This window comes from Amblyomma maculatum, chromosome 10, assembly GCF_055883805.1.
Source record: "Amblyomma maculatum isolate TAMU_Amacu chromosome 10, ASM5588380v1, whole genome shotgun sequence".
Taxonomy (NCBI): Eukaryota; Metazoa; Arthropoda; class Arachnida; order Ixodida; family Ixodidae; genus Amblyomma; species Amblyomma maculatum.
The window spans coordinates 110,635,271-110,654,989 of record NC_139353.1 but is presented as its reverse complement, the minus strand read 5'-3'; the positions used below and the strand labels follow the sequence as shown (position 1 = coordinate 110,654,989).

The window sequence follows — 19,719 nt, the reverse complement described above, 5'->3', positions numbered from 1 at the left end:
GTCGTGGTTTAACACATAAAACGCCGCTGTCAACCTTTAGCAATGTCCCGGAAGAATTGCTGTGTAGTTGGATTTTCGGATAGACATAAAACCTTGCCAAGAACACGTTTATATAGGTTTCCAATGATGCTTCACGAGAACGACGGCGGCCGTGAATTGCGGTTTTTCGACGCAGAAAGCAAGCAATCGCACCGAAGGACAATTGTTTAGGTTAATGCCATTTTTTCAACGCGCTGCTACACGACCAAAGCTAATGCCATTTCCAAAGTATGATGACTGCGATTGACATGTAAATGTTGGTGCGTCTTCAATATGTTGCGAAGATGACTGCGCTGTAAACGAAAGCAGCCTCTAAACTGGCATTCATGCCTTGCATGCCTTGTAACCAACCTGTTGATTAGGACTATCAATTACGAAGTTAGCGGCAGTGTCGGCGGCGTTTGTTTACGAAAGGGCACGGAAGGTGCGCACGTCTACGCTCGACTGCGAAACGCGTACGAGTTTCAACAAAGCGTACACCTTGCGCACTAAAGCAAGTGTCAAGAGCAACACGTAAAATGGGCAGTATCTAGTGTACTGTCCGACGGCGCTTTTATAGAACCTTCGAGTATCGCCATACGACGCAGCATACTACAGCCTCGTTGACTCCTCCCGTGCGTTTTCGCCAGATCGCTCGCTCGGCGTATTAAGGCACGTAGAAAAATGCCCGAACTTGGCCTCATCAAGAAAGCAATTCGTAACGCTTGCCATGCCCCGCCGGGGTGGTGCAGTGGTAAGACGCCCGACTACTGTGCCGGAGTTCCCGGGTTCGAACCCGACCGCGGCGGCTGCGTTTCGATGGAGGCGAAACGAAGTGGCGTCCGTGTGCTGTGCGATGTCAGCGCACGTTAAAGATCCCCAGGTGGTCGAAATTATTCCGTAGCCCTCCACTACGGCTCCTCTTCCTCTCTTTCCACTTTCATTCCCACCTTCCTCCCTTCCCTTACGGCGCGGTTCGGGTGTCCACATAGCAAGTGTGACAGTTACTGCGCCTTTCCCTTCCTGTGAACCAATTTAACGCTTGCCACATCGGATACCGCGAGCTTACCGCAACGACGCTACTCGCGAAAGCGGCCGACGACGGTGCTCTGGCCGTGTATCTAAGTCCTAGTCGTCGCTATGCCTAAACGCCTAAACGGTTTCGCATCAAAGCCGTATCTGGAAGCGCTTTGGAAATAGTAAATTTCATATTCATAAAACTGTCTTAGTATCAGTTCAATTGTCTCACAAAATGTCTTCCAGTAAACGGAAGGTGTAACTTCGGCGACGCCTTAGCAGCGGAGCTAGAGAACTAAATTGGATGAGCTGCGTCACACCGGTGGCAGCTGCTAATAGCAGAAATTAAATTGCTTGTATTGCAGTTCTCACTTCCTCCAAAATCTCGTTACATAACAACGATCGTCAGTAAAGATAACTTTTTTATTCCTTTATCAAATTAAGCGCTTACTATTCAAGATAAACAGAGAATGCTTTTCTGAAGGTGGCGAAAGAAATTCGCCGTGTCGGCGCCGGCGGACCACGGCAGCAGAAGCGACCTGTTCCGCCCGTGCTGGGTGCGGTGGCTACGGGTTGGCTGGCAGCGATCGGTGCCAGGTTTCTTTTTTTTTTCTTTTTACGATGGTATTTGGCATATTTCACAAACATGACTAGGTGCACAATTATAGGAGCAGAGTAGTATTTAATGTAGGTGGCACGTGTGTATGGTTTATTTTGGGTGTATCTTCTCATCGAGTCTGGTGTCGAGATAACACATTTCATCGTTGATCACATTCGGATGAGTATCACAAACTCATTCGATACTTAATGTCGTTTTCATCGAACGTCATTATATTTTCTCGTGTAGCAGCAAACTAATATCATTTTGAACGAACGTCATTCGATGAAAAAGATATTAAATTTGCCGTGTGGCAGGGCTGAGTGATAACTATTTTTCAGTGTTTTCTGCTTGTCATTGCACCTTCTGTGAACAATTCTTGTTGAAACTTGGTTGCCTCCGCTGCCGGGAATATACAATACTCATTGGATTTATGAAATGCTTAGCCAGACAATCTTTAGCGTGCATTGACATCGCACAGCACACGCGGTTGCATTTTGCGTTTCGCCTCCACTTAAACGGGGGCGACGCGGTCAACTTCGATCTTCCTCAGTAGCCTGAGCCGCTGCGGCAGGTTATTGAACAGATATTTTCCAATATGCGTTTTGAAACTTGTCATCCAATTACTTTGAAGACCATGAGCCAGTGTTCCTGTTGGCTGGCAAGATTACGAAAACATAACATGTCGCTGCACTTGATATTCAGTGTAAATGTTCTAGAGCTTGTTATAAATCGCGCCGTAATTCTCCAGTTGGGTACGAGGGTGATAAAAATGAAATGAAAATTATACTAAAATGATCATGAAGATTATGTCATCTTCATGATCATGAAGATGAAGATGAAAATGAAGATGATAATAAAATAGGATATAAAATTTAAATACAATATCCTCTTGCCTAACCTGTGATGCAGATTTTCAGATAATGCCTCCGCTGATATCTCACTCCCCCATGAAATTATCTACCTGATCTGCCTTTTTGACGACGGGATAGATCAAATCCATCCTGTAGAGGCAGTTGTAAAGTGCAAGCATGAAAAATCTAAACCCTTGCTACAGGAGCCCAATATGCTCTATTTTTCTGATTCTCAGAATGCTGGTTTGCAAGCTCGCTGGCTTTTCCTGCGGTCGCACCGGTACGAAACCTCTCGCAGTTTCGACGACGCTGCCTAATTTGCTGTAGAAATTTATTGCATGGCGTGTACCATTAAGAAAAGAAAGGACATTGGTTCATAGGTCAAGGAATGAACGAATTAGCGTGGCGTTGTAATGAGAGCGGGGTACTCAAACTGAGCTCCACTTCCTAAGCAACCTTGTTGACGCCAGTCTGCAGAAGACACTTGATGCATATGGAGGCGATGTAGTTTCAGACGGCCGTGATATCGAACACATCTCCACTATTATAAAGGGCGATCCCCTTGCGCACTCTGTCACCGCGGAAGCGCCCGCGAGATGCGCACGAACGGCAGATCGCACGCGCGCACCACGCCATGCTTGCCGCATATGAGGCCCGCCTCGAGTTCCGACGGCTGCCGCTACGCGGCTTTCAGTGGCCGCTGCGCATAAAGTCTCTTGATAGCTGCGCAAAGCTGGAGTTTGCTCCGCGACGCCAGCGCTCGGTTTCCAGCGGAGCGGAGAGGAACTACAAAACCTACGCGCATCCGCGCACTCCGCGGCTGTCTGCGGAGTCTGCGCAGCCCGCTCGCTCGGGAGCGCGTGCTACAGGCAGCCGCACGTGCACGCGGAGCAGGAGAAGGAGAGTGAGGACGAGGGGGATGGAAGCGCGTCTTTGCGCGCAAAGCCGGCGCTCTCTGCCAGTGGGGTTTCTTATTTTTGCTTTTTTCTGTGCCCCGGCTGACATAGAGGCTGGCTGGAAGCATGTTTTTATCAGGGCCTACGAAAGCGAGAAATTACGATTATTTGATCGTCGCGGACATTGTTTTCAAAGAGCGCTTGTTGGCAGGATCAGACATTCAGAAAAAAAAAACACGAACGCGAATTCGCTGCTCGAAGGCAGAGGCAAGCGAGAGGTATTTTGAAGGACTTGAGGCGGCACCTCTTGATGTCTCTGTCCATGTTGTTCACAGAATGAAGGGTCCAGCCATCTCATTGAGAATTGATACGCGTGTACACAGTGACGAGTGCTCCGGGCGCTGGTTGGGGAGCTTCCTCTCCATTTGTGACTGCTCATTTGAAAGGGGCCTATTCAACTCATTGGGGACACGTTTTAGGCGATGCTACTGGCGCCGTGGTGCCTGCTTTCGGCGCGTTTAGGACGCATTCAGTGGTGAGACGCCCGACCACTGTGCCGGAGTACCCGGGTTCGAGCCCGGGCACAACGGCTGCGTTTCGATGGAGGCGAAACGAAGAGGCGTCCGTGTGCTGAGCGATGTCAGCGCACGTTAAAGATCCCCAGCTGGTCGAAATTACTCCGTAGCCCTCCACTAAGACTCCTCTTTCTCTCTTTCTACTTTCACTCCCACCTTTCATCCTTCCCTTACGGCGCGGTTAAGGTGTCCACAGAAAACAAGTGAGACAGTTACAGCGCCTTTCCTTTCCTATAAATAAATCAAATCCCTACAAAAACACGAAGCATGCCGCCTTACCCTTTGGTTCCTGCTGACAGCGGTCAGGGGGAGTTCGCTGCTGCGGCACTGACATCCGAAATCAATGACCTATCTACTTTCTTAACGACCTAGGTTACTGACGAGGAGCCGAGGCATGCCATATTTGCAGCAGTTTCCTCTCTCCACGAGACGAAGAGCAAGGAAATGCCTGACGACTTTCCATACAGGCGGAGACATCTCTCCACGGAAACCTTTGTATTCTTAATTGCACAGCGTAGCTGTGCAATTCCTAGTTTAGTTATCTCCTCTATCGAATGCGCAGTTTTGAGCTCCCGAAGCAAAATCGCGTACGAGTATAGATCGAACATCTGACGTATGTGTTTTTCCTTTATAAGCGCCAAGTGATGGCAATAATGACGTATATCTGTTTCTTGAGGCTGACTTGGTTCCGCGATGGCTACTGCGGCACAGTCAGTTACAAACAGAGGTGCGAGATACGAGCGGTACTAGATACCTTAAAAAAAAAAAAAAAAGCCGACAATTATTCCGTTACCGTCTACACACAAGTTTAGCGAAAAAGCGCGCCGTCACTTTTTCATTCCAGTTGTCCCCCCCCCCCCCCCCCCCCCTTTGTTGGAGCGCGACGGCGGCCAGAACGCGGCCGGAGGAAGAGAGAAACAACCGAGCGCGCGCGCGCAAACACGTGCTGAAAGCAGCGCGGAGCAGACGACAGCATGCTTTTCGATGCGGCGGGGAGCAGACGACGCGGCCGCGTTGAGCGCAGGTTTTGACGGGGTCTCATGGAGGCCGCTGACGCACAGAGCGGTGCAGCGTCCCCTGGCCCAGGTTTTCTCCCCTATGGCTTTTCGGCTGAACACGCACGCACCGGGGTGCTGTCAACTGAATGGTCTCCCAAGAATTTTGCAGTGTGAGATGAAGGTTCACCTCGAATAATCGCAGTGACGCGAAACCGTCTCTACTTTGGTGTAGGTTGCCGTAGTTACATATCGCATCTTGTCTGAAAACGTTTTAGGCAGCGCGGCCGGGGAAGACGGTGATTGGACACTACTGCAGGGCAAGAACAAAGTCTATGTACAAACTGGTCGCGCAACTTGGAAGAAAACGCGTGCAGCTGCCTACTGTCAGCGGCATCAACTCGATGATGAGGGTTCCTGCGAACTGTGAGGCAAATTACTAGCGCACAGAAAATAAGATCTGCCAGAACTCCAAAGAACTAGAAAATAAACATAATATTCGCGCCCAGGAATGAATGCAGTTTTTGTTTCTTGCGTAAAAGAAACGTGTCACATTTATAATAATATTGACACGCTGCATTCTTTATCTTCCCTCTGCGCTGATCGCGAGCGTGTGCCTCCTCGGGGCGAAGAAACCGACGTTCATCTCCTCGAGGCGAAGAAACTGAAGTTCTTCTGTTGAAGCGGGCCTGCTAGTTTTCCTGCCGCACTGTGACTTCTGTAACTCCTGTGTCCCGCGGTGACTTCTGATCAGAGACTTCACACCGTGACATCTGGTGGAGGTGCTGGGTAACGCAACCCATGCTCCGAACACCTCCAACCAGCCGAGACTCCAGCCCTCAAGGATCTCCTACCATCGAGATTACGCCTACCCATCAGAGTAGCCGACGGCTTCGAGGTCTTGATCCCGAATTCGCGCCTCTACAATTTTCTCGTACTGCGAGGCCGCCACCATCTTCTCCAGCACCACCTTCGGAAACAACACAACCACCCGCAATGACGCACGTAGACACCACTGCCCCCTCCTTCGTGTTGCAGCAGCCGCGGGAGCTACCCACACTTCCAGCATCGGGGCAATGCTTCTTGTACCCGGGGGGGCAATGACACGCTGCATTCTTTATCTTCCCTCTGCGCTGATCGCGAGCGTGTGCCTCCTCGAGGCGAAGAAACCGACGTTCATCTCCTCGAGACGAAGAAACTGAAGTTCTTCTGTTGAAGCGGGCCTGCTAGTTTTCCTGCCGCACTGTGACTTCTGTAACTCCTGTGTCCCGCGGTGACTTCTGATCAGAGACTTCACACCGTGACAATATTTTAACTTGTTTCTAGCGGCCTCTCTCGGCCACTTATTATCCGCTGCGTAGTCATGGCGTAGGGTGGGCGCCGTCTGCTGCGCCCCGGTTGCAGCAGCGAAATGCTTCCTGCAACCGGGTTGCAGGAGCAAAATGCTTGCTGCAACCCATGACGTCTTATCCGGTTTAAGAAAAACGTCACGTCCGGCTATTGTTTTGTGGGTTGGTGGTTGTTTTTAGTAGCAGAATGGCTGGTCGTCGTCGGAGCCGTGGGAGCTGCGTCGCCGTGCCAGCCGTGCGCTCTCGTGTTGTACGGTACGTAAGCAATTTTTTCTATTTTTTAGATATTTCAGTATGCATGTATTGAGTCATTGCCCGTTGTCTGGAACTCTACTTTAGTTTTCAACTTCCCTGCGCCCGAATGTTCTGTTGACGACCATTGACCCTGCTTGGCCGGCAGTGGGCCCGAACGGCCCAAAGGTGTATTATAGAAAGTTTCAATCGAAAGCTCAACGTAGTTCGACACCAAGGAACATGCGGTTAAATACCGTTTATTAGGCCAGCCGCACGAAAGTCTCAGTCATGTAAAACACGCCTGACTACCAGTCTTGCGTGCGCCTGAAAACGGCGGGAAACTTGGGTAAGCTTTCCTCAGCGGTCTGGATGAATAGTTAATGATTGTAACGTCTTTGAGGTGATGGAGGGACCTAAGGAGATACTAGGACATGACAAAACAACACGTAGAAGCAGGAAAGGCGAGGATCATACAGGCTTGTGTGGGAAGCTTTTGTTTCGGTGCACCACGACGTACTAACCATTTGTGCGACGTGACCCTTTGTGTGACCCTCATTGCTATGACGCGGGGTAGAATAATTATTTCATACCTCATTTCACGACTGCGCACTGTCAAGTGTATGCAGGGCCACTTTCTAATTACGGTGAGGTAAGCGATTCCGCCTTGTGTTTAAAGTGCATCAACATGTACTTGTCTTAATTTCTTTTGTGTGTGTAAACATCGCTTATAAGCTGACGTCTAATATTTGGTACGCAGGGACCTTCCTGATATGTGTTTTGGAGTCTAGCATGGGCTTGCTGGTTGCTGAGGCTGAACAAATGGGACTATGAAAGGCGGAGGCAGCCTATGCTCCAACGCCACAAGGTGAGCCCTGTACTTAATTTCAAAACAATTGCTGTGCCACCGGGACTGGTCATTTGTTTTAACTTTTACATGGGAAACATGGCGCAGGTCACCAGTTTGCATAGGGTGCATGAATGAATCGAACAAGCAAGCATCCCTGCAGCTTCCTGCAGCTGCGGTGTCCAGCTTGTAGTTCGCAGCCTTTCTTTCTCAGCTGCAATTAATGCATCGCAAACAGTGTGCAATGTAACAGTTGATTCAGACTAAGAAAACCAGACTAGCTCCAAAAACAAACAAATGTTTGCACGAGATGGAAGATCAAACCACGCTATATTGTCTTCTCGATTCGCTGTGAGAAACTAGCAAAGCTGCCTTCTTTAACGAATGGTATTCCTGCACAGATTGGTTGTGTCGCTTTTTTGTGCGTGTGACAAAGTTGCTGCAAGAACTTTATTTATTTATTTATTTGGTTACTATCAGGGCCGTTGAGCAGCTAAAAACAGTGACAGCTTCTCCGGGCACCGATATGCCTACCATCCGATTGTGGCAGGGTTGCTTCACATTAATCAAAGCAGCCTAGCAAATGAGGCTCACTGTAGCAGCAAGTTTTGTGAGCACGCCCTCGCACTTACTTGCTTTGTCATCTCCTGCATCTTCTGGCGCAGCAGCGCTGGGCAGTCTCTTTCTGCTCATCAGAGATGATCCTTTTATGCCAGGGGTCTTGGAGCACGGCCAGCGAGCTGCGTGATGCAGTCTGCCCAGCTCAATTTTCAGCCGACGTTTTGAAAGCATTACCACCAGCCCTAATTTCGAACTAAAATAAGCTCAGACTTAGTATCTAGTTAGTACGCATTCATTTTTGAAAAGGCGTTGACCACTTAATCTGCATGAACTTTCATTTGACATCACTATGCCTTCAAAAGCAAGGAGCCGGACATCCTGCCTTTTCTTTTATTTCCAAGTGTGCTTTTTTTTTCTTGCTGAGGATTATAAGTGTGGTATTTATTAACAGGTGTGTCATTTCAGTACCTCTCTCCTAGCGATCCTGAAGCTGCTTTTGTCCGGCATTCAAGCGGAAAGGAGCACACGTTGCTTTTCTTTTGCAATAATCGAAGGGCTTGGTCTGAAAAAAAGAAATTTTGCTTATTTTTGTTCATTTTATTGTTATTTATTGTACTTTGTTTCCTATTGTTTTATTTTCTGGCTCCTGGGTCATGAGAGAAAAGGCTTTGTCAGTGTGGCCCATGTAGCAATAGAGTTTGAGACCGATGCCCATAATGGCGTGGCTATCAATGGATATTTTATAATGAGTTTGTCTAAGGTAATTGTCAAGCAAAAAACTACCATATGCCACTGGTCGGCCCGGACACACAACCTCCGCATCATGGTGTTAGAATAGAAGTGCGTGAGCGGGCTGCTCCACACCAAGCAGTAAGTGGCGATACCGATGCGCTGATTTCTGTAGGCTGCCGAGAGACTGCGTTGACTGTTGGTGGCCGCGGGTTCGCTGGTTGCCGCAAGGAATGGCAGTCAGTTCTCAACTTTCGCTGACGCCCCCGCTCCACGCCTTTCTTCGATCATGGTATATTCTAAGTTGTAATGTAATGTGGAAAAAACGTGCATTGTTCTCCACTGCGATACAGGCTACGTATTCTGCAATGAAAAATGTCAGCTTTTTCGGTGCGAAAAGATGTCGAACAGCTTCAGCTATGGCGGCCGGCATACCAAGATAGGACCGAGCTATACAGTCACTGTTTGTGAGGGGCATTTGGAGCCCAGGTTTGTGTCCAAAACATGGATGACAGAGTTAAATGGGCATGTGCTACAAAGTGTTGCTCGTTGCTAGCAAAGGAAGCGGTCCCCACGATATTCCCTGCCGGCCTTGCCTGCCTTTCAGACTTCGAAAAGTAGAAAGCAACCCACTGAAAGGCAGCCCCAGGAACCGAAAAAATAGAAGATCGTCAAACCTTGTGTACAAGTGTCAGGTGAAGGTAGCAAGTGCTTCACACGACACTGCGTGGGCATGGGCCGGCCCAAAAGCCGGGTGCGGCTCAGCCCACGAGCCGTCTGGGCCAACTCATGAACGTTTTTGCTGGACCCGGGGTGGGCTTAAACGTGCGGGCCCAATCCGGATTCGGGCTTGTACATAGAGAGCCGATGTCCGATTTATAGTCACTTTGTCAGAGTAAAATACACATCCGCGGCATCGCAGCAGCGAAACGGATGAAATAACCATGGTACGCTCCGAGAAAAAGGTTTAGTCTTCATAGCTTATTTAGTTACTTATTACGGCACCGCGGTGGCTTAGTCATTAAAGCTCTCGAGTACTGAGCTGGGATACCCTAGTCTGATCCTAATTGGGAGACAGCATTTCGGTCGGAGCTGAAAGCATGGCAGGCATATGCTTATAGATGACAGTTTCATTGAAGAACCCCATGTGGCCGAAGTGATCCGAACGCCTGTGCTACGGCGTCCTCATACCTTGAGCGGGTTTGGGACCATTGGGACCATTACTCCAGACATAGCTCTTTTGTTTTTTTGATGTCATGTACACTTTTTTCTTTTTTGTGAGAAAATTCAAAACCAAACGTAGGTATGGTTTTCATTTTGAGCTGTTGATTGGAACGTCTCATAACAGAAATAGCCGCAAAGGCTTGATAGAGTTTAGAAATCTCCTTGACGTTGAAATAAGATAAATCTTGAATGAGCAATGTTTAAATGAGTCAATTAATGTCGTAAACAATTAGACATGCGCCGGCCACATTGGACGATTCAAACGAATATATAAAATTACTCCCCTCTGTGACTGAAGAGCAGCAGTCAGACACCGCTCTTGCATGTTTTAAAGCGTAAAATGCCATGTGCGGGTTACTCTGGTGTGGTGCTGCGTGGCGTTCGCCTAATAAATTAGAATAGCGCTGGATGAGGCTGTTTCAGCTATCAGCGAGCACAGACAGTCTGGTCTGCGATAAGGTGCTTCCGCATATGATCAGTTTTGTATACCACTGGAGACTAGGAACTGGAAACCTCATACAAACTACTGGGAAGGGCCAACGTCTGAACGCTTTATGAGGTGTGGCCTTTTCCAAGGTTGCTGTTCAACACTCGGGACGCCTCAGCCACAGATACAGTCTTGCTGCCGCAATGGCGCCATCTTTCTCGAAAGGGGAAATTGGAGGCGGGGGGGACCTTCTACATGCAGAATCAGCGAAGAGCATTGCAGCCAGAACACATGCCGGCCCTTGCGGCGGTGCGATAAATATAGTTATGATATAACAGCACCTCTTGCACACCACAGGGCGGACACGCTGCCTGAGCTTCTTGTCTTTCTTCTACCACCGTCGCCTCCAGTTTACAGATACATTAATTCGAGAAGAATATTGGCTTTCTCTTTCTTTGACGGAGGTGATACCTACGCTTGACGAACGGCCGTTTTGGCATGGCGTGAAGACTACATACGCATGCAATTGGCTACTTTGCGTTTCCTCGAAATTTTAATCAGTTATATCTTGCTGCACGCGGTGTCTAAATATTAAAGCCTCCTCACAAGAAATCAAATTACTTTTTTTTTTTTTTTTTCTTGAGGCCCCCTCGAAAGTTTAGACTTGGTGGGGAAGGAGGAAGCCGCTGTGGCAGTGTAAAGGGCAGCACACGAGGAGCTCACTGACTGCCGGCGTCTCACAGTCTGGCACACACCTGCGTCGATCGGCGTCTGTCTGCGTCCCATTGTCGGGGGCACTGCTGCGTCGAACCATGTCGAACGCGCCACTGCGCGCCGTCGGCAAGACGAATTGGAAAAGCGTAGTGTAGATTACTAGCGAGGAGCTCGGCGCCTTTTGGTCTGGGCCACACCGTCTGCATTGCAAGGGCCGTTACGCGCTGTCGGCCAGACTAAGGGGATGACCGCGTGGCCGGCTTGAGGGTACTGACCCAGGCGGAAAGACGCCGGGATTCACTTGAACCTTTTTTGTTTCCCGGTGGCTCGACTTGGGCTGCTGTCGCCGTCTGGCCAAACACCCCGCGTTCCTTTCCGGTGGGGAATCCTTGTCACAATAGTTGAAAGCGGCAGCTCTCGCGCTCGTCTCGTTGTCGCCATCCTTAACAGGGGACATGGCTCTTGAAGCTATTTTTCCTGCGTTTTTCAACAAATTTGATAAAACCTGGTATTCTGATATAGTTTCTTGCACTGATTTCAAATATATATTTATGTTTCCAATTGGCCAATTAGTTCAAAAGATAAAATGAAATTGTTCATAATTTGCGGGAACAATGAAAAAATAACCACACTACAAAAAATTCACATGAACACTTTGCTAGGTACTAGAAAGCATAACGAATACAATGTTACGCGCACTTTTTTATAACAAATATTAGCGATGTTATAGCAGTTCAGAATTCACTGCTCCAAATGTGAGTGCCTTCCTGTCTGATTTAGAGCAAAATTGAAAACTTTGAACTGCTATAACATCGCTAATATTTGTTAAAAAAACAAATGCTCCTAACATTGTATTCATTACGCTTTCTAGTACCTAGCAAAGTGTCCATGTGAATTTTTTTGTAGTGCTGTTATTTTTTCATTGTTTCTGCAAATTATGAACAATTAATTTCATTATTTCTTGAACTAATTGGCCAGTTGGAAAAATGGTTGCATGTTTGAAATCAGTACAAGAAACCGAATCAGAATGCCAGGTTTTATCAAATTTGGTCAAAAATTGGAAAATAATTTTAAGAGCCATGTCCCCCCTTAAGCAGAAGCGGAATGCAATACAGCTAACATATTTCGTGGTGTGTTTAGAGACTGTAAACGGCCTAAACTAATACATTCTTTTTCAGCAAATTTCTAACAGTGTAGAGTTATCATGGGAAGACGAAAGAGTCACACTGGCCGTACTGCCCGAATCCGTGAGTCTCACTGCCTGTCGGAGGTTGGGCACACTACGAGCAGTGGCGTGCCGCGCCGGCGCGGCTCGTTCATACACAACCCTTCAGACACCATGCTCCACATCATGCTCTACTTGGCACTTGCTGTATTTCATTTTAAACCAGCCAAAGGATAAGACAGAGAATAGAAGCGAACGAGATGAGTCTGGCTTCTCTGTTTCTTGTCTTTTGGCTGGTTTAAAATGAATGATTACCAACTCGCCCAGTCGTTAATCTTGTTGCTGTATTTACAGGGCATTCCCACGTCTGCTGCTGTGGTTTAGTTTAGCACTGGTGAACGCTGTCTATGTTGGGATACATGCAACATAAATAACTTGAAAGTAAAAGATTGCACAGCCATTATTGTAGCTAGTTTGTAAAGCATGGGATGCATAATGTGGAGGTCTCGGACCTCAACAGTGGCATGTTTCTTGTTTTTGTTTTGTTTTCCTAGTTTGCAATGAGTTATTTCTCATTTGAGAGTAGATACACTGCTAATTACCGTTCATCACCAATGCAGATTTTGTTTTTATTAGTAATTATATGCTTTCCTCAATTTCATTCTGTTCGTTTGCATACCTGTGTCGTAACAGGGCCTTTATATATTTTTCCTTTTCTCCTAAATAGAAGAGCATGAGCCTCTCATAGCCTGTGTTGCTTTGGGACATTAAATCACCTCTCCAAGTTGGTTTGTGGTTCAGGTCATTATTGACAATTCTGCATGACTCAATTGATGTCTTCAATTTGGAGTTTTGGGGAGGGTTGCATCCATTGGGAAGAGTGAAAAATGCTGGCCGAAGATAAGGAATGCTGCATTATGAAAATTCCGATTGCTATTGGGCAACCGTCTCATGGATGATGGCACTTGAAAGCGTTTTGACTGGAGGTACTCGCACTGCTTGGGCTAGGCCAGTGCAGCACTTCATCTTACAGGAGCATATGCACCTAATTTTGGTCGCATTTTGCTTGTTAATGACATGCAAAACATTACTCTGTACAGATCATCACCTGGTTTTTATCTTCAACCGCTAAATAATTTATAATTGAATTTTTGTCTTCTCTGTTTCAGGGTGTCTATACTCCATTAACACACTGAATGTTAGTAGTGCTGCTACTGCACTTAAAGTCAAGTGTTGGTCTCTGTTTGCAATATTTTTTAGCTGCTTTGAGAAGTATGATGCTCATGGACAGCCTCCTTAACAACATGAACTGGTGTATTTGTGATGAGGACCATATATCAAAGACAGCCAGAGGTTTTATGATGCTAGCATTGTAGCAACTGTTGTGGTGCTGTAGTTCGGTGAGGGATTTGGCCATCTTGTAGTTTTTGCCTGTTTGCTGTGGCCACCCTCAAAGTAAATAGCTATGGTCCTGTCACATAGTTTGAGAACTTTTTGTTACTTGTATGGAAATTACTGTTTGGCACAAAATGACTTATGGCTACCATCATGTGCGTTATAGAGGGCCAGCAACTACATTTCGGTGGAACAGTTCCTCATTCTTTTTCACAGCCCATAGGAAGGATTTCGCAAGTTTAGAAAAATGAAATGTTGACAGCTGAGTCAGTCGCAATTCTGGAATCATGCTGTGTAGTCGACAAACGCTACAATCTGAGAGCAACGCATGTCGTCTAATGAACAGTGCAAGCGAAACTTCTTGGATTCAGCAGCAAATGAAAATGTGCGCACATGGTTTTCAAGATGTCTCAATGTTTATTTATATGCTTCACAACCTACCAAAGCCCGCACGCTTGCGTTATACCAAAGCACAATCAGCTGTCTGTTCTGGTGTCTGCGGCCAGTGTTGATAACTTCATATCAGTTCTTTACCACCCATGGTGTCCATTTCTGCTGTGCATGTGCACTGCAGTGATACATTGTCACACGCATGCAGAGAGCACTAGTACTGGCCTTACTTAGGGTAACCTTTTCGCTGTTTTGGCTTTTCTCATTCTTGAGCTATGCTACAGGGTGCACACCTTTCTTTTTGTCTGTTTCCTTTGACAAGTCGTGAATTCAGCATTTGTGCTTCTTTCCTTTTTGAGGGTGTAGTAACCATATGCAAATCCACTATTAGAATATATGAGCTGCTGCATAGCCTGCAGTCCTGTTATCTTTTTATTTAAATTTGGTACGTCTCTGAGTTTCTCTGGGTGTTTTGTTATTGTTCTGAGCTTGCATTCTTTTGTTTTTTCTCCCCATGACAGCCGATCCTGCACGTGACTGATACTAGTCGAGAGATCACAACAGCTGCCCACCTTTCAAAGCATGGCATTCCTTGGCCCAAGTTGACTGCTCCGTGTGCTACTGGCTCAACAGTGTACTCACAAGTCTGCACTTCACTTACGAGCGTAATGGCAACACACACGTTGGCCATAGCTTCTGTGTCAAAATAAAGTATTCCTACTTATGTGCCTTTTCATTCATTATTAGCGCACATGATTGGAGTAATAAACACTCCAGTGCCAAAACACCGTGTTGACACACTCATTTATGTTTAGACTGCCTACCTTCTGCATTACTTCCCTTTTGTAACCTACCTAGAAAGGTAAGTATTTACTGTATGTGGCATAGAACCACATGTATTTGTTATTCCTTTTGAGACTGGAAATAATCCGCAAAACCAGTTAAGTAAGAAAAGTTCACAGATATGTTTCGTAGACAATTTTTAGAGGTAAGCCCAATGAAGATGTTTCGAACTGCAGACAGGGACTGATGATAAAAAGGTAAAGTGGGCGGTGTTTGTTGAATTGCATAAGATTGGTTATTGGTTTAATTCAGTATTTTGCAGATGAGCAGCAACTTTCTTAATTGCAATGCCCTTGTCTGTGGGATACTTACACCCATACTGTCACCTCATGTAATGCTCAAACATTTGGCAGTGCTAATCACTTTACTAAAATATTGAAATCTTGGCCCTTCAAAGTGAATTGTGTTCAATAGCGAGGTGACATGCTTGTAGCAATGAGATTCTAACCTTGGATACCCTCTCAATATGCTATTGCTGTGCCTCTATGCTACTGGGATGGTGAGGCAGCATACTAAAAGGGCATAAAAAAAAGCGTGTGCAGTAATTCTTTGCATGTAACAATAGTTGAAGCCCTCGCCTAATTTAATGTGACTGCATTAAAAGGCCATATTTATACCAAATAAGGCAATTTGAGCGACAAGGATGAGTGGCAGATAGTATGACCGGATGGATTGGTCTGTGTGATGTGGGGACCATGGTATGGTCCAGCTGCCTACAAAAGCAGCTCCTTTGACATGAGAAAAGCTCATTGCCTTTCAGAATCCCAAGTCAGATGTGTGAGTTGGGAGTTCATTTACATAATGTGGTAATTAGTAATTTTACAAATTGGTGTGTGATAAAAGCGCAAACTAATATCGGTGAATCAACAAGTAGCCAACTAAATGTACAGGGATGAGGATACAGGAGTCGTAAATGCTGTGGCATGTTTTCCTAAAAAACGGTGCTGCTGAACTCCCGAAATATTTGTTGCATTTGCTCAATTTAGGTGTATTTCAGTTTCTGGTATAACCTTTCCCACACCTTTAACCTTTAGGCACAGTAATTGTAAGTAAAATCGGCAGTTAAAGAAATAGCATTGTCAAGATGACAGCGTTCCAAAAAATTGAGAAATAGTAATTAAGGTACGTATAGCAGCAAAAGTTGCTACACTGTACCGTCAGCATACACGTGTGATCCCAGCCATTTTTGGAACCATAAATGCAGTATTAACATCAGTAGTTTATCAATTCAGTTTCGGACTATCCTCATGTTTGACAAGATTTTAATGATGAAACCTTCAGCTTAATGCCTCCAGTAGCCTGAGTATTCTGAAGCATAGCATTGTTGCCTTACTTAATTACTTGGCACACTTTCCAATTTTGCAGTGAGAAATTTTCTTAGCTTAAAAAAGTGAAAAATTTGGCAGTACTCTGTCAGGGACGAAGCAAGCTCTTGGAAAAGGAAAATAGAGTAAATGTCTCCGAGTGGACACCCCATGTGCACTGTGAATGAAACTAATGAGCAAAAAAAAAAAAGCATATATGCTTTCAAGCAAAGTATTGCAATGCTTAATATTACATAGAATTCCTCCTGGCACACATAGATTTCATATTTCAAGCTGCCAGTTTCCATCATGCAAGGATGACATCTGCTAGTTTCTATACAGCACCTTCGTGCTTTCGCACTGGCAAGCCATGTTTTGCGAGAGGGTACCTTTCTAAGTGGACTCAGCTAGGCTTAACCTTATTTCCATGAAATATATATGGAAGGGTGCTTAAACCAGATGCTATCAGGCTTTAAGTATACCTGCAGGTAAGGGCCCTGCCAACTACTATTTTTAATAAAGAAAATTTGATATATCTAGTCGTCACTTAGTGTTTGTCGTATATACTCCCTCAAGCACAATTAATAGTGGTCTAATCGAGCTGCTTGGTTGATACTAAAAATGAAAACGCAGCACTGACACCAAACATGGACGGGCTACTGCTCAATTAAAACGCCTGGAGAGAGTGCAACGTAAATCAACTTAATCGCTTTCACTTCTTTCTTGTCGACTGCGACGGGGGAGGGGAGACTGCAGAAGACACTGTTGCGTTGTTGGGTGCTTGGTTTCGGCCGCGGCTGCTACGTTTTTGTGACATGGCCATGCAGTCCCGTTCCACCTAGCTTCCACTGGGTCATCGCAATTCAATCTCGGCCTCCTATAAAATCGCAACCATGCAATTCCTGGCACGAAGTCGCCTCCTGGTCGAATTAGCATGGCTTACCCTGCTCGAGTCGCCAGACTGTTCGTTTATACACGCTGGCCAACAAAGACGTACGGGATCTGTTGGCTCTTAAATGATCACAACGGAGCACTGCAATGCCGATCGACGCCACGTACACGCTTACGGGCGGCATGCAATTTGTTGCAGCCTCCGCTGCTGCGGGTGCGAGTCGTGAAAAAAGAAACTATGCCAGGACTGCGGGCATTGCAGAATTAACATGCAGTTTCACGGGTTGGTTCGGCTGGAGGCTTTTAATTGTGCCCGTGTATGCGGTGCGATTTCTGCGGTGGTGTGGAGCAGGCAATAGGTAACACGTGGTAACAATTAATTAAGCATATGGCGCTGGTATATAACTAATAATACTTTTTAACCAGTCATGCGCACTAGCGCCTCATTTACTAACAGCTATAGGTTTGCTGAGGTCGCAATTATAATATCTATATCAGTTTTTTAATTTTTGGAAACACCATTATCGTCCCCGCTTTTAGCACATGAATTTAGGCCGCGCATGACAGAAAACGAAACCTCTCGGTTGAGGATAATTTAGTACGCGCGGCATATATATGTAAGGGTGTACGTTGTACGGTCGCTTCGCTAGCCATTCCTCCCGGGCACTCCCGAATATTATGAAAGGAGTGACACCCGCGGCGGTGCGTGGCGCGTATTGAGTCGTAAAGATCAGCATGCATGACTAGCATAGCGATTTGCGCTCACCCGCTGTATAGTTTCGGTTTCGCCTGTGTACGGCCGAAACTACCCGAGCAGGTAGCGTAGATGGCAGCGTACTGCTCCGAAGTTGTCACTTGCTCCTTCGTAGCGCCCAGGAGGGACGGCAAGCTTCGAGAGCAAGGTATACCCGCATATATGAAGCGGGCTCATAAGAGAGCCAGGTCATAGCCTCCTCTATTTCTTCGAAAAAATAGAGGAGGCTATGGCCAGGTACGCGCTCGATCATCACAGTGGTTTCAATTTAGCCCGCGCATCAAAATTTCTTCCGCTAAATACGTCAACAGAATTATGTTTTGGGAAAGTTTACACTGATATAGATACTGACATGGGCGTCGGCATGAATCCCTGCATGGTGCCAACAGATTCTTATTCACTGAAACTGCATTGTCAGAGCACTTAGTGACATATTTTCTTCATTCTAGAAGGACAAACTCGTGGAAGTTTAAATTTTGGGGCGTGTGTTATTAAATTAAGGAAAAAAGTATAGGAGATGGAATAAACCCCGCCCTTTACAACCCCCTTTACTGATACATTATCACCAGGTTTGATTTGGTTGTTTAATCTGATGCAAAAATGCATAAGAATAGCAATAAATGGACAGCAGAAGACAATTAAGTAGTTCAGTTTGGTAGTTAAAATCTTAAGGGTCACTGTATCAAATGCTTTTTGAAGATTAAGAAAAGGTAGCTAAATTTATTTGAGTTGAACATGCCCATGCTTCTCATTTAGTGAATCAGTATATACAAAGCATTCCTCATCACCTGATGGGCCAGCTCATCAAGACACTTACAGTAATTGCTTAACTGTGGCTGCTTCCTCTTTGTATGAAATAAAAAACTAACTTGAATTTGAGGCAAAAATTTCTAAGAAAGGAAAAGGCGCGAGTACTGAGTCATCAAAAGTGCCTTAAAATTGAGATACTCACTTAAAATCAAGAGACTTAGCTGCAGTATATGCAGCCAAAGAAGAAACAGAAAAAGGCTTTTGAAATGTCAAAACAAGTGATTTCAATAGCACCCCCAAAATTCAGCAAGAGTACTGGGCAATTTGAGAGTGTATGGTTAAAGCAGAATTCATTTTACCCAAATTTAATACTCAACTTGGCTGTTCTGCCAATGCCAAATTTTTCTAAAAAATTGCAACACTTAGAAGCACAGAAAAAGCCTAGCCCTGAAGGCTTTTGCTTTCTTTTCTAGAATGCATTCATACCTTCAGTTAGAAATGTTACCGGTATAGAAGCACGATCAAAAGCAACCATTCAGAGCTTCATTGTAACTATCCAAAATATCAGTTATGAACTGCAAAATAAAACGACCCAAGTTTAAGGTCTAATTGTGTTTTTTAAGTTTCGCTCTCAGCTATGCTGGTCCCTGTAAACCTTTCCTCAACTCTTTAAACTGTACTTCAAGACCTAGTAGAAGTAGTAGTAATAACCTTTATTTGGCTACAAAAATGAGTGCCAAAGTGGTTTGCAACTTGTAGAACCAGGGCCATCTGTCACTTCGACATGGAGGACTCCAACCAGGTACACCAATTAAAAGGAGGAGAGTCAAGATGAATGGGGGACTGAATGGCAATGGTGCAAAGGAAAAGCAGTGTTCTAGGTTAATGCAAATGAGAGATATAGTTGGGACAAGATGCTTTAGGTGGAAACGGTAAAGAAAGAAATGCACTGGGAGAAGGAGGAAGAAACTTTAATGACACGGAGTATTAGGCACCGAGAATGTCCTGAGTACGGGTCACCAAGGCCAACCAGTCCGTCAGCTGATGCAAGACTAGCCAAGCCCACCAGGTCGGGAAACAAAAGTGCGGAAAATGAAATGTGCCGGGATGGTGAGAAAGTTCATTCCCATTATACGTTTGACATGAGATTTAGTGACAGAAGAAAGGAAGAGGTGTCAAAAGAAGAATGAGA

At 45.8% G+C, this 19,719-nt stretch overlaps 1 long non-coding RNA gene across 1 annotated transcript; it reads left to right on the top strand.

The window, feature by feature from the left end:
- The first annotated feature begins 6,433 nt into the window (after positions 1-6,433).
- On the top strand, positions 6,434-14,702 carry LOC146177233 (uncharacterized). The gene is made up of 3 exons (XR_014701013.1): positions 6,434-6,557; positions 7,294-7,401; positions 14,507-14,702. It is a non-coding gene; the product is annotated as an uncharacterized LOC146177233 (long non-coding RNA).
- Positions 14,703-19,719: the final 5,017 nt, after the last annotated feature.